The 11289-nt window shown below is 44.1% G+C and overlaps 1 pseudogene across 1 annotated transcript; it reads right to left on the bottom strand.

Moving 5' to 3' along the window:
- Positions 1–5515: 5515 nt before the first annotated feature.
- Positions 5516–6679, bottom strand: LOC103923947 (annotated as a pseudogene). The gene has a single exon (XR_663954.1). The product of XR_663954.1 is annotated as a cathepsin L1 pseudogene (transcript).
- Positions 6680–11289: the final 4610 nt, after the last annotated feature.

Below are 11289 nucleotides of genomic sequence, written 5' to 3'. Positions count from 1 at the left end.
ATCAAAAAAATGAAAGAAACCCAGGGAGAAGAGACACCTGGTCCAGAGGAGTTGCAGATGGCCATGGTGTATACAGAGAGCTATTTGCAGATGTCCAATGAGCCCCAGACTGGCCTAAAACTGCTCCCATCCGTGGCAGGGGGTGGTGGAGATAGATAACAGCTAATCCACACTCAGTCCCAGGTGCCAAGCTCCCTGCTTCCAAAAAGCTTTTGATGCTCAAAGTGCCCCTCACCAGACTTTACTGCTGTGACAACTGCAGACACTTCAGACCCACTATTGCCTCTTCACATCTGCTGTTGCTGCTCCAGTATGCCAGCACACCCCAACCCACGGTCACCTCCTCTCCAGGACCCTGTCTCCAGCATGCTAGCCCTGCTCCTGCCTCAGCCAGGCTTGTCAATCACCGGTCTGGGATCACAAGCTCTGTTCTGAGGTGCTTCAGAAAAGGGAAAATGGGGAAAGCCTGCTGCGGGCTGTGCCAGAGGTACCTGAGCAGGTCCAGTAGGCACCTCACTGGCTTTTTGTGGCCACCTCTGTGCAGCAGCTAACCCACAGTGCAGATAAAGTAGTTATGGGCGATGGAGTGCTGACAGTACTGCCCTCTCCTGTGCCTGGGGGAACATGGATGGTGAACTGGCTGGAAGAGGTGGCTTTAGAGCAGCGTCAGCAGGGCCCATGCACACTGCTGTCAGCGAGACCGCTTCCGATCACGTACGGCCTCCGGCTGTTTTGCAAGAGTAAGCACAATGGATGCAGCCTGGCACATGAATCACAGAATATGCCTTCCCGTGTAATTTTATCAGCTGTAAATCATGAGTCACAACCAGGTGTGCCAAGTATTGAATTCTGTGTGAGCCCACAGACAGCGTCCACACCTGGAAGACCCCAGCTTTGGAGCATTTTAACGCAGTCTCTAAGCCACATTGTCCATAGCTTGGTCTTTTTACCTTGGCAACCTGCTTGAAGAGGTTGTCTCAAGCACAGCAGATCTCCCTCCCTGGATGTGCCCTATTGCTCTTCTTTTGAGCTAGCAGCATCCAAGCCTTTCCAGTTTCTTTCAACACCCGTTTTCCCATCACTAGGATGAAGGATGGGAAGAAGTGAGTGCTATTTTTCTAGATGTGCACGTGCAAAACGTGCATCTCAAACTCAGGCAGACTGCAGTCACCATGCACTTCAGGTGCCACTGTCCATCTCACAGGTGGACGGATCCAGATGAAGCCTCTCCTGTGTGGTTGAGGCTGACACCTGCCCTGTGATGTGGAAGGAACAAGGCCAGGAGATCTCCTGTGGCAGTGGCACTAGGACCTGGCAAAGCAGCAGCAAAACCAACTTGCACAGAGGTCCGCATGGTGGCAAGCTTGCCCCAGCAAGCTGGTTAAATCCACCTTGGGTATGTCTACACTACAGGGCAGGCATGCCGGGATCCTTCAGGCTCTTTTGAAAGTGTAGTGGCCTCAGCTTGACCCGCAGTCCATGGTCTGGTTGCCTCCTATCTAAAGGAGAAAGTCCTTTCACAACCCCCCATTCCCCTCCCTGCCACTGCCCCTTGCCTATAATTAAATAATAATGGACTAATGGAACATGGCATGATGGTAAGTGCTTAAAAGGTTTATTTTTGTGTCTTCATTTAAGACATTTTAGTATCAGCCAGCAGTTTCCAGCCATCATGGTAATTTATTTAAATGATTTATGTGGAAAAACAAGACATTCCATAATACCTCTAAGACAGCTCCTGGAGTGTGGCTGTTGCTGGCTATCACTGCCTCTGGGAGCCGAGGTACTCATTTACACCTTGTACTTCACATCTCTGCAGGGGGGTGATTACCCCTGATAACAACACCCCTTGCCAGGGATTTTAAGCATTTCTGCTTGAGCAAATATGAAGCTGCATAGAATAATTTAAAAAGCACAGTGCACAGGAACAACATGGGAAAGAATTATTTCAATGGTGCTCAATGCTGCAAAATGAAATGACAGGAAAAGAAACAAACCCCAGAAAGAGATTTCCCCAAAGTAAAACCAAAATGTATTTAGGGACTTCAGAACAAAAATGTGTGTGTGTGATTAATCTGTGGGAATAGTCAGACACTAGACACTACCCCATTAAAACTTTCGAAGCATTGACTGAGAGCAGCTGCAGAAAATACATTTTTGTTCCATAAAACAGTGGCGAGCCATTCTACAAAAACAAACAACCAATTTAAAGGATCACCATTGCCTCTAGAACTGCCTGGTTTATCCATTTGCAGAGAAATATTGCCAGTTAAACAAGATTGCAGTGTACTAAAGCCTGGCTTATCCCATTTTCAAAGCCCTTCAGTGAGAAGTGCCACCTATTCCTCCCTGGACTCGAGAGAGATGCCCCTGCACGTTACGTCGATTTGCAGCCTGGGAGTCCAACCTCCATCACCTTCATCTTTATTGCAAATACCTTCCCAATACTAATGACATGATATATCCAGCTGTATGACATCCTTGTCTACATGCATGGGGCTACGGGGACTTTGAGACCCATCCTCCTGCCAGTCATGAGTCGCCCAGCTGGAGTCAAAGCAGTCTTCAGTAATTTCTGCCCTGCAGAGGTGGGGTGCAGGAGCACAGAGTGGTGGGCTGGCTCACCTGGACCCACACAGGGAGGGAGGCTGAGCAGACCATGGGGCAGAGCCCGGGGTCAGGATGCTCAGCTCACACCCAGGGCACTGGGGAGCTCTCAGATGCACCTGCAGATATGTGTGCACGCAAGCGTGCTTCCAGTCTAGTTGTGGTGACACCTCAAACACCACATCAGAGAGCTTTGGACGGAGCTTGCTCAGCTCTCCTCTATGCATTTGTGTTTTCCACCCTCATTTCGCAAAGTCAGTGAGTAAATTAAGACCTTCAGCAGGTGGCTGTGACTTTGTTAGGGCCTTGAGCATGTGCTGTTACAGTAGAAACGGGACAGACAAGAGACACTCCTGCCTGCCTGAGGCACTGTGCATCCCCGCTGACCCTCTTTCCAGAGCATCAGTTGCCTGGCCACTGGCACGCAACAGGTTGAGCAACGAGGCCGAAGGGAGCATTCAGCCTTGCTTTGCATTTGCAGTCAGAGGCAGCTAGCAGAGCAGGAGGACTAGTCGGAGATCTTCCGAGTATTTGAACGTGTTTCCACTTATTAAGTGGGAGCATTTCCAAGATTAAATAGAAAGTTATTTTCTCCCAGGAACCACAAAGCCTGTTAAGCACTACAGAGGGCACAGCATGTAGAGTAAATCAGCAGACGCAGTGTCTCGCCGCAAGCCGTGCTCGTGCAGGCGGTCTCCAGCCAAGGACAGAGAGCACAAGCCTGAGGGGGGCCTGTCCTTGCGCTCCTGCTCTCTGCTGGTTTAATGGGACTGCCAAAGTTTTACTGCTATAACCTGAGCAAGCCCTGCTGGTGCTGCCTAAGTGGTAACATGCTCTGAAACTACCACAAGCGTTTGCCGTGTGTCTCTCCTCATGCCCCACCACCCCCAATCCCATTTCTCCATCTCTGAGAAATTTCAATAGAACAAGCAGCAGTAACCTCGCTAGATAATATCTGTTTCCCAAGGCCACTGCTGATGTGAACAAAGTTAAATTGCCTTCCTTCTAGCTGGGGACCCAGTCTCTGAAATACTCGAGGTTCAGGCATTTGTTCTCATTACACTCAGTAACATATTCCACCAGTGCAGGCTTTCTCAAAAGCAATAAGTTTTCATCAGACTTCCTTTGATGAAGCCGTGGGTTTTGATAAATAATAAAAAACCCAACTCAGAAATAGCTATTAATTATTCACTGGAACAACAACTACAACTTCAGTCACCTCATGTCCCAAACCAATGCCCCAATCAAGGGGGAGGACAGGGGGGGGAACAAAATAGAACAAAACAAACCAAACAAACAAAAAAAAAAACCAATTTGTTTCACTCTCTGCTCCACAGTTTACTGAACCTGGGGGCTCACAATACTGCTTCAACTCACTGGGAGCAGAGCTATGTGTTTACCTCTGTTACATCCCAAGGAAGTGACCATGCTGTTACCAGGTAAATGAAATTTTTGTCACCAGGGCAAGCCGGTGCAGGTCCTTGGTGATTAAAGAAGCCATGTCAAGGCACATCAGTTGCAGTCCAGCCTATATTACTCGTATTAGCTCTTACAAGAAAGGAAAGCTCTGAACAAGCTCTAAATTTCCTTGCAGGGATTCTGGGACTGCAGTCAGGCTGCAGTGTTTCTTGAGACAAGTCGGCAAAGGACCATCAAAGCACACAAGATGAAGTACTAAGCTAGCAGAGGGACCTGACATTTCAGGACCATTCTCCTCATAATATCTCAGTACACACCACAGGCATGAATGAGCAAGAAACCCCCAAACCCTGTATCTAGTTAAGCTCATGCCCATTAAAGAAGTCAGGATTTGCCTACAATTTATCAAACCATGGTAGTTACAGGCGATACATGCCATCAGGCATTAATATTTTTCTTAATGACCTCTTCTGCATGAGTTATTTTCCCTAGTCTAGAAATAGGGAGGATGAGCACTATGAGGTGAAGTGATTTGTACAAATTATCTCAGCTCTTATGGAAAGAAACAACAAATGAAAAACACACCATTTGTTTCCCAGGCTGTCCTGGTTTTGGCTGGGATAGAGTTATTATTAGCAGCTGGTATAGGATATATATAACAACATATATATATATGTCGTTAAACCACGACACAGGCTCAGTGTGCCCATGACTCCTTGCTCTCTGTTACAGTCCTTTCTTATAAGTACAGGAAAAGGGAAGGTGGTTGAGGTAGGAAGACCCTTTTTTCATAAGTTCCTTCTAAAAAGAAGGGAGGTTTCTACTGGAAAACAAAATTTATCCCTGATTATTGCTCAAAAAAAAAAAATTGCAAGGGTATATATTTGTTTTCAGAAGTGTTGTTCACTAGTGCATGGAGAGGGCTGGGGCAGGGGGGGAGAAAGGTGTTTCTTCTTGTGCAGAAGGCTCCCATGCAAGCCATGAAGGAAGCCTCCTAATTCGGTCAGAAACAGCAGATAAAACTGTACCCGGGCTCCTATGGTGTGGTTGCTGCAGAGGCAGCCGGCCAGCCACAGCAGCACCTTTGGTCTCCCCCAGCTTCCTCCTACACCCAATATATTATATGGAGACATTTTCATTATCATAGAATCATAGAATAGTTTGGGTTGGAAGGGACCTTTAAAGGTCATCTAGTCCAACACCCCGGCCGTGGTCAGGGACAGCTTCAACTAGATCAGGTTGCTCACAGCCCCGTCCAACCTGGCCTTGAATGTTTCCAGGGATGAGGCATCCACCATCTCTCTGGGCAACTTCTTCCAGTGCTTCACCACCCTCATTGTAAAATATTTCTTCCTTATATCTAGTCTAAATCTACCCTCTTTTAGTTTAAAGCCATTCCCCCTTGTCCTGTCGCAACAGGCCCTGCTAAAAAGTTCTCCCCCATCTTTTTAATAAGCACCCCCTTTTTTTTTTTTTCTTCTCTTTCTGTACACACTGGAATTTAAGTATTTCTTTAGAAAATAAACTTCAGGCACACTGCAATTTTAAAAAAAGGAAAAAATATAAAGAAGAATCTATTAGATTAAGCAGTCAAAAGCCAGCAATATTACAAGCTGTTTACATACCAACATTTACATTAATTTAAAACAAGTGGCATGTCACCATCATGTAAAACATACTTCAAAAGTTTAAAAAAATCAAGTTGACTTTTGAAGGATACAAGTCTACCACATGTGTGAACATGGGTTTGGTCATTCAGTTTAAATCCCCTCTTGCACTGAAATGTTCAGTCTTCAAATTATACAAGTGGATAGCTAGCAGCTGTTGCTATTCCACAGTGGTTCTTCCTGTCCTTGGCCATGTAGATATATCCTTTGTCACCCCACTTCTCACCCCAGCTGTTCTTAACAACCCAGTATCTCTTCCCGTCTACATCTTCCCCCTCAAAGCCATAACCTACCACCAGAACACCATGGTCCAGGTCTTCACTGCTGCAGTCTGGTTCATAGTAGATACCTGACTGATAGAACTGGAATGAAGAGTGGCCTGCATCAATAGCAACAGACACTGGACCCACAGCTGATATTGCTTTCATGAGAGTTCTTTCATGTCCTTGAGGGATGTCAACAAAGCCAGTGTCATTAGCAGCATTGTACTCTGCCTTGTAGTGACAGTCTTCATCATCCTTTGCAGTGTACGGGTGGGATTCCTCTGAATCTATTCCCCCATTATCCTGCACATACTGGAAAGCCTGGTCCATGAGACCACCATTGCAGCTTTGATTCCCTTCAGGGTGTGAGCGGTCCACCAGATTCTGTTCACTCAGCGACACAAGTTTGCCAGTTTTGCTGAAGTGCTGCCCTTCAAGAGCTCCCGTTGTGCTGAAAGCCCAGCAAGAGCCACGTTGACCCTGGTCTTTGACTGGAGTTACATTTCCCTTCTGTCTCCAGTCTGCTGATCGTGGCGCTTCCAGGAAGCTGGGCTCAAGAAACTGGGATCCTCTGTACTTCCTTTCTGACTTCTTGTGTATATAGCCATTCATCAGCTGTCTGAACTCCTCAGTTGTCATGTCACCAAACTGATTCATTCCCAACTTGTAGCTGTTGAGAAAGACGTTTGTGCCAACTTTCAAGTCTTCATATGCATCAGTCATTCCTCTTGAGATAGGAGAGGGCTTTTGTTACTGATTTAGGGTTTTGTACTTAAAAGTTTTTATAAGCCAGTGCTAGGGATATTAAAAAACAGGTGTATTTTTTAGCACATGGGACCGAAATGTTGAGGTATATGGCTGAAAGCAAAAAATAAAAGAAACCATAGAATGTAAATAAATACTTGTTGGGAAAAAAAAAGAAAAAGAAAAAAAAGAAAAAAAAAAAGCCCCCACACTACTGTCTGTACTTTCTTACCTCCCCAAGGAAATCCACAAATCCACTTAGTGGCCTCTCTTTCTTCCTCTCTGGAGTCTGATTCTCCTCTCATTTACGTAGCTGTAAATCCAGACTAATTCCTTTGAAGTCAGAGGAGTTTGAGGAGTTCAAAACACATGAAGTAGGAGAATAACTTGTCTCTCTATAAACAGAGACTCCCCAGCTGGCCAGATCCTGATCCTGTTGATTTAGTAGGTGTTTCCCATTGAGTTTAACAAGAGCAGGAGGAGCCATTTCATTTAGTTAAGTTACACTTGCAGCCAGATCTACTGACTCCGTAGGCTCAGCTCCATGAAAGTTACACTGGTCTTCAGTGCCAGAAGACTGGGGATTTGATTTTGTGCATGCTGGTGTAAGTCAGCAATAATCTGAATAAGTAGGTGAAGTCCAAGTTAGGTCCATTATTTGCAATGATAAATATCTGCGTTATTTGTCATCAAAACACTGATTGCTGTTTTATGGCTTGAATTGGGCAAATCACTAGCAATAAAATATCGCTAGGCCTCCAGCTGAAAGTTTGATAGCTGATAGGCAGTTTTGAATATTAATTGGTGCAATTAAAAGGTAAAGAATACTTTGAGGAGATATCCTAGGGACAACTCTGGCGAGGCACCAGAATGAAGTTAATAAATAGGTGTCAAATGGGTACTAAGCAGAAAAGGCAATGGGCTTTGCTATTAACAGAGTATGTTGATTCAGATGCAGTAATAAAATGACACTGTCAAGAGGCTGGATAAAAATCTGGACTTCTGGAAAAGAGTATCTTAGGTATCAGAAGGGCTTATAAGTATCATATTCATCTGTAAAATGTACCATCTTTACATTGTTATTTTTTTAAGAAACACAAATGTTTTTTTACTTTTTTAAACAGAATTAATCTTTTGTCTTTGAAGACTAACAGATGGTGGAAATCTCAGTGACCTCTTGGAATATGAGCTGTAGAGAAGGTGCAGAAGTTGAAACCAAAAACATGATTTATAGAGCTGAAAGTGCTAAGTGTTTTTCTTCTGTTTGCATGCATGGCAGTAACTGACTTTATCTTCCTTTAACACACCACAGCCTACAAGATGCAGCACTTTCACCATGCTATCTCCTGAGCATAGATAATACTGGAAATGATGGCTCTTAAAAACTATTGACATGGCCTAAATGCTGTGGCATATTGTGTTTGCTTTGACCCAACCAGGCAGAAAGTCAGGAGTGAAGCCAGCCAGTGTGTCCAGCTGAGATGGGGTGTTCCTGCTGGTGGAGTCTGGACTGACATGACCACTGAAGGGAAGCGCAACTAGGAGGCATTTAGTAAATTCATACCCCAAAAACATTATAAAATAACACCAGCACTGCCATATTGTCCAGTCTGGAAGGAAACCATATAACCACAGACTTGATTGAGCTTCTGCTGGGAAGTCAATGTAATCATCACCTTCAAAAACAGGTCTGTTGTCTGTAACATAGAGACAAATTGCTTATGATAGCTTTGAGCAGTTCAATTATTCTTACCTATAACAAGATTGGAAAGAAATTTCTCCATGTGCTTTTTATCACTTTCCTTCCCTTTGTAGCACTAGATAGGGTGCTTGGCTTTAGCAGGTCTTTTGACTCCCTGAGTTGAGGGAGCTACCCTTTCCAAACAGCTGGGTCCAGGGCTTATTGTGTCCCATGTTGCTCTACAGGGACCTTTGGGAGCTGGCCACAGGCAGACCAACATGAAAAAAGGTGGCAGAGATCTGTGAGATGTCATTGGCTTCAGCTATTTTATCAGCACATATTACAAAAAGCAGAACTTGCCCTTAATATTCCTTTGTTGCTCTCACATCAAAGGGCTAAATTATGCCCCCTAATATGTGTAAGAGGCTTTTCAGTTATCTTTCTGATGCAAATTATATCATTTTGCATTATCCACTGATTATCTGCAGTTTTAAAAGTACAGCAGATGTTGTGCAAAGCCTATATGTCAGTTCTCTCTTTCTCTGAGAAGAGCATCCAAGCAAGCAAAATTGAAACAGCCCTGTGGTGAATTTAAGTTTAGCTGTAGCTCAAGGGTGGAATCAGTCTGGGCTTTAGAAAATTTGTCAGGTATTTGGTGAAACTGGGATTAAAGGTCTGGGTGTGCCCAGCTCAGCACCTGGACGTATACCCAGTCATCTCCAGCACATACATCCTCTCCCCTTGCTAGCTGCCTATATTTAGGACAGTGCGTCATTACATTTAACAGGCGCTTCAGGTCCATTAGACGACAGCCCAGTGTGAGATCTGCCCTCAGCTCTCAATGCACAACACGGAATGAGTTGCATTTGATTGTGGCAACATGCCGACAATGCCAAGGTTAATGAATTAAAGATGTATAACAAAGAATGCTTAATGAAGTCAAATTATGCGTGATTGTTTTATGAGGTGGCATTTAGTATTAAGATTAATCATTACAAAGTAAATCCTCTACCCACCTCTGACTGGGCTTTTTCAGAGGTGCATAGCATTTCAAAACACAGTTGAGCTGAGAAAAAGCAAATACTCAAAAGGTCTACAAAGCAACATCAGTCAAATGTGGTATTATTTGCTGTTTTTAAGGAGCAGTGATAGGAACATATGGGGGGGGAGAAGGAACAATATCATGACTCCTTGCCTGGCAAATTTTATTATCATAATGTGGATAGACCATCTTTCTGGTTTTGCCTGTGTTAAATCTCAGCAAACTGGCTCCTTTGCAAGTTCAAGCTTTTGTATGTCTATACCATAGCCTGGGACTGTAGTCTACAATTATTAATTTAATGGTGGTTCTGGACCGTATCTTGTTATCTAGTCAGATATATTAAATTATGACAGAAGACCTCTCCAGAAGTCCACTGAGGGCACTTCCTCAAAATAAGAACACTGACAGATGGTCGAACATATGAGGCAGAGCTGTTTCCCCAGGAAGGAGTGAGCGGAGCCTTTTCACCCAGTCCCATCTATCCCTCTGAAAGTCTGAAGTTTTGTCAAACTTGCCCAGTCCTTAACTCATGGAAGTTAGGGAAGATGTGGCTCTGTAGGGCTCTCCTTCTTCCTCCTATGCTGAACAACCTGCAAGATTATAATGGGACCACAACATGCCTAAGACAGGCCTTGAGCACACATCAAAGGGCAGAGTATGAGAGGCAGCTGCCAGAGCTGGAAGAATCAGCGTCAGCTCCTTCTCTTTGCCAGAAAGAGTATTGATTCTCTACACTTGCTCCTGTAACTTGGCTGACAGGTTCGTAGGACAGCAAGAATCTCAGCTAACAACAGTGCTGTTTCAGCCAGTTTTTCTTAATAAACCTGTCAAGGAAAGAAGATTTATAGACAGGAGCTGAACAAGGCAAGAGGATATATTTTTTTTTAATGTAAGCACATATCTCAGGGCAGTTTGCCTGCGTACCAGTTGTCTCATTCTTTTCCACAAAGCTGCAAGATTGCAGTCTCTCTTGGAGTGCTTAATGGGTACGAGGTAATATATGAAGTTGGGGTAAGAAGATATACATAAAGCTGGTTGCTGTCTGTGTTCCCTCACATAGCAGCAGCTGTACAATAGCACAGGTTCTTAAATCATGACCTTCTAGACTGAGGACTAACCCATTCCCCCTTGAAGTTAATTAGAAAACTCTTGTTGATCTATATGGAGATTATATGCTTACCACAGTCAAGGTCTGGCCCTCAGTGTGTCCTCTTTTTTTTTGCTGTATGCACACATTCTTCTTCAAAATTAATAACCAGGTCCTTCCACATGACCTTTCTGCTTTGTCAGACATCTATACCATGACCTTCTGTTTCAGATACACTACAAAATCTGGCACAATGCACTGGCAAATAAAGGCAATACAATAAAAATGGGAACGAAGGTGATTGGTTGGATGCTTACTGCTGTGGTAGAATATACATCAAAAGAAGGAATAAGCCATGCTGATATATGATAGCTCTGATTTACTACACTTTCAAACCATACCTTAAATACTCTGTGTTTTTGAGCATGGTCGGTAATTTTTTTTCCTCTTGCCTCAATGCAGTCCCTTCTATCCCTTATCTTTACATACCCTCTGTCCTCCAAAAGAATATCTGGGTAGAAATACCAACCAGCACAAAGCATCTTGCAGGCTGGCAATTTGGGCTTTACAGAGCTTTTATGGGAGCTATAAAGAAGACACCCAGCAAAAATAGGTTAATATCTGAGATTATAGTGTCTGCACATGCTTGATATGAGACTTCAACTGTGAAGACGCCACAAGACGGAAATAGATGTTTGTCAAGATTTGCCCATCAAAAAGAAGCAAAAAGAAGCACAAGCTTCTTTCGTTCTGTTTTCTTTCTTTTTGAATATCACCTT

This window comes from Pygoscelis adeliae, unplaced genomic scaffold, assembly GCF_000699105.1.
Source record: "Pygoscelis adeliae isolate BGI_AS28 unplaced genomic scaffold, ASM69910v1 Scaffold429, whole genome shotgun sequence".
Lineage (NCBI taxonomy): Eukaryota > Metazoa > Chordata > Aves > Sphenisciformes > Spheniscidae > Pygoscelis > Pygoscelis adeliae.
The sequence above is the reverse complement of the archived record's forward strand: the minus strand, read 5'-3'. Positions and strand labels throughout refer to the sequence as shown.